The following is a 4,301-nucleotide window of genomic DNA, read 5'->3' as shown; positions in this document are numbered from 1 at the left end:
TCAGTACAGAGTTACCTGCAGTCATCATGCTGTCCATTACATCCCCAGGGCTTATTCATCTTCTAATCAGAAGTTACCCCCTCTGACTGACATCTCCCCCTTTCCCCAAGCCCCAGCCCCTGGAAACCACTATTTTACTTCAAATCCACACAGAAGTGAGACTGTACAGTATTCGTCTTTCTCTATCTGACTTTTGGGGAGGAATTTGAATAAATATTCACTCCAGACACAGGAGTGAATCCAACATTCCCTTCCCTCTCCCACCCCAAGCTCTGCACTTGCTGTGTTCTCAGCCTGAACTCTCTTACCTCTTCGATTGCCTAGTCATTCTACAGATCTCTTATAGAATGATGTCTCCAGAACTTCCCAGTGGTGAAGAATCAGCCTTCCAATGCAGGGGACATGGGTTCAATCTGCAGTCAGGGAACTAAGATTCCACATGCCACAGAGCAATTAGAAAGAAGCCCGCATGCTGCAGAGAAGATCCTGCATGCCATAATTAAGACCTGACACAGCCAAATAGATACTTTAAAAGAGAAGAGGAAAAAAATCAACTTTCAATTAAAAATATATATGAATATGTATGGCTGAGTCCATTTGCTGTTCACCTGAAACTATCACATCATTGTTTGTTAATTGGCTATACCTCAATACAAAATAAAAAGGTTAAAAAAGTAAATCTGTATTAAAAAAAAGTTGTGGTTTCCTCTGGAAAGCCTTTCCTGACCCTCTGACTTAGGAGCTGCTACTGCTGCTGCTAAGTCACTTCAGTCGTGTCTGACTCTGTGCAACCCCATAGACAGCAGCCCACCAGGCTCCCCCATCCCTGGGATTCTCCAGGCAAGAATACTGGACTGGATTGCCATTTCCTTCTCCAAGGCATGAAAGTGAAAAGTGAAAGTGAAGTCGCTCAGTCATGTCCGACTCCTAGCGACCCCGTGGACTGTAGCCTACCAGGCTCCTCCGTCCATGGGATTTTCCAGTCAAGAGCACTGGAGTGGGGTGCCATTGCCTTCTCCGAACTTAGGAGCAGATGGTCTTTTTGTCACTTTCAGCTGACCTTGAGCAGGTGCTATTTGTCTCAACATTTAAGGGGATACCAACCATGTGGCTGGGGAAAATATCTGGCAGGCGAGCTACAGATGGGGGCTCCAGACTCCATGATCCTGTTAGGGCAAGCACCCTGATTGAAACCATCCACCCTGGCCAGGTACCATAGTAACTATTTGCATAAGTTCACAGGAGGTCCCAGTAAGCAACACGGAACTAATGAGCCTCCACCAACCGGAAGAGTTCAGGAAAGGTCAAAAAGAGACACCACATGTCAGACCACCTCTCAGAATCCTTCCCCTGGCATCCATCTTGGCTGAACAAGGCGTGCACCACCAGGAAGGACTCTGAGTCAGAATGATTGGCTAAAAACAACCCAGAAACTAATCCCATCACCATAAAACTGGACACTGCGAGCCACGTGGCAGAGCTGTTCTCCTGGGTTCCCTTACCCCGCTGCTCTCCACCCAGGTGCCCTTTCCTGATAAAATCTCTTGCTTTGTCAGCATATGTGTCTCCTCGGACAATTCATTTCTGAGTGTTAGACAAGAGCCCAGTTTCAGGCCCTGGAAGGGGTCCCCCTTCCTGCAACAATCCCACTCTTCCACCTCGAAGCTCACCTGCCTTCCCTCTAGATGCTGCTGCTGCAAAGTCGCTTCAGTCGTGTCTGACTCTGTGCAACCCCATAGACGGCAGCCCATCAGGCTCCCCCGTCCCTGGGATTCTCCAAGCAAGAACACTGGAGTGGGTTGCCATTTCCTTCTCCAACGCATGAAAGTGAAAAGTGAAAGTGAAGTCGCTCAGTCGTGTCCGACTCCTAGCGACCCCATGTACTGCAGCCCACCAGGCTCCTCCATCCATGGGATTTTCCAGGCAAGAGGACCGGAGTGGGGTGCCATTGCCTTCTCCGCCTTCCCTCTAGGTTGTCAGGTAACTGGTGATTTGTACCTTGGTTCTATTCTGGTTCTGCCACTCCTCAATGAGCAACCTTGAGCCTCTCCATGGCTCAGTTTTCTCAGTTGGAAAATGGCTAGGATAATAGTGCCCACTCCCCTGGGCTGATGTGAAGTTAAAACGATGCTTCAGCATCGCAGGCATCGTCATTCTTTTCCTATCTTCCCTTTTGCTACAGTCCAACGGCAACAATGAGGATCCACTGCGCCCTCCTGTGGCATCACTGGAGTACTGCATCCCTTCAGGCCCAACTCATTACATCACTCCGGATTCTAAAGGTTGCAAGTTACCAAAAAAAAAAAAAAAAAAAATCTTTTAAATCAGTCCAAGCTGGTTTAAATCAAAAGATGATGTACTGGCCATAACAACCTCTGCACTTGCTGTGCCCTCTTCCAAGAATGCCCTCACTCCCCGCCCCCACTTCCTCCTCTTTAACATTCAAACCACAATGTCTATGCCACCTCCACAGGGAGCCGTTTGCCAGCTCCCGGTTTAGTCAGTACTAAGCACCAACTCTGGGCCAGATCCTGCTCCAGGCACGAGGGATACTGCTGTGGACCACACAGATGAAGATTCTGTCCTCAGAGCTGACATTCTGATGGGAAAGATTGAGAATCAACAAATACAAGTATTCCATAGAGTATGTCAGGCGGTGACTCACGCCGAGTAAAAGGTCAGAAAATGGGAGAGAAGGAGTTGGGGTGGGGGGGGAGGCTGTAACCTTGAAGTGAGAGGGGGCACACTGCGGGTCTCACTGAGGGGGCTACACTTGAGATTAGACTTGAAGAATAAGATGCAGTGGGCATTCCAAGCAAGTGGCGATTGTCCAGTCACCAAGTCCCACCTGACTCTTTGCAGCTCCATGAACTGCAGCACGCCAAGGCTTCTCTGTCCTTCACTATCTTCCAGAGTTTGTCCCAAGCATAGAGAATAAAGAGAACAATAAGTGCAAAGGCCCTGAGGCAGGTCAGTTACCTTTGGGGGATGGAGATTGTCATTGCTCCTGGCTGTGTCCCCAGTACCTAGAACAGCACCTAGCACAAAATAGCGCTTAATAAAGATTCCCTGAATGGAAGCCCAGCTATGGGTTTCAGGAACAGCTAGTTTAGGGCTGAAATGAGGGCCCTGAGGCTATTACCCTCCTCTACCTGGTGGCCCCGGTCACTGTTTGTTTGTGTTTAGTTGAAGCATAGTTGATTTCGCCTTCCCTGGTGGCTCAGGGGTAAGGAATCTGCCTGCCAATGCAGGAGATGTGGGTTCAATTCCAGGGTCTGGAAGATCCCCTGAAGAAGTAAATGGCAACCCACTCCAGTATTCTAGCCTGGGAAATCCCATGGTTAGAGGAGACTGGTGGGCTACAGTCCATGCGGTTGCAAAGAGTCAGACATGACTCAGTAACTCAGTGACAACATAGTCGATTTACAGTGTTGTGTTAATTGCTGCTATTCAGCAAAGCAATTCAGTTATACATACATACATTATTTTTCATATTCTTTTCCATTATGGTTTATCACGGGATATTGAATATAGTTTCCTGTGCTGTACAGTAGGACCTTGTCGTTTATCCATCCTATACGTAACAGTTTTAATCTACTAATCCCAAACCCCAACCGTTCCCTCCCCCATCCCCTTCTCCCTTGGCAGCCACAAGTCTGTTGGCTTCAGTCTTCGAAGATGTCTCTCCCATTGTCTAAGATGGGGTTGTTGTTCAGTTGCCAAGTCATGTCCGATTCTTTGCAAGCCCATGGACTGCAATACACCAGGCCTCCCTGTCCCTCACAGTCTCTCGGAGTTTGCCCAAGTTCATGTCCACTGAGTTCATGTTCCCTAAGATGGGGACTCAGTTTCAAATGCTACAAAAGTCTGTTTCCCAGGATTCCACGCAAAAGCCCTGACATAGCTTATTAAGGGTGGTTTTCGTGCCCATCATCCCATCAGTCCAGGAACCCAGGAGATGGGATGTGGGTGTGGCTTACAGCCAAGTTACACGCTCTACCCAGACCACACCTAGTGGGGAGAAAGAGCACCCAGAGGACATGTGGGCCTGTGGCATAGATGCAAAGAGCCAGTTTCCCAGATAATTATGAGGTTTTACAGCTAGTAAGTGGCCGAGCCTGGGAGCTCTCCCGGCTGAAAGCAGCTCAGAAATTCTCGGTGCTGTCTGGTGGCCACCCATCAGCAGACTAAGGGCCTGTGGCTGGACCAGACTGGGCTGAAAGGAGGAGCTTCTAGCATCAGGGCAAACAGAGAAGACAAAGGCAGCCACCCCCCACCTCGGACGGAGAAAGAGGTAAACA

Source organism: Bos taurus, chromosome 7, assembly GCF_002263795.3.
Source record: "Bos taurus isolate L1 Dominette 01449 registration number 42190680 breed Hereford chromosome 7, ARS-UCD2.0, whole genome shotgun sequence".
Taxonomy (NCBI): Eukaryota; Metazoa; Chordata; class Mammalia; order Artiodactyla; family Bovidae; genus Bos; species Bos taurus.
This window is presented reverse-complemented; position numbering follows the sequence as displayed.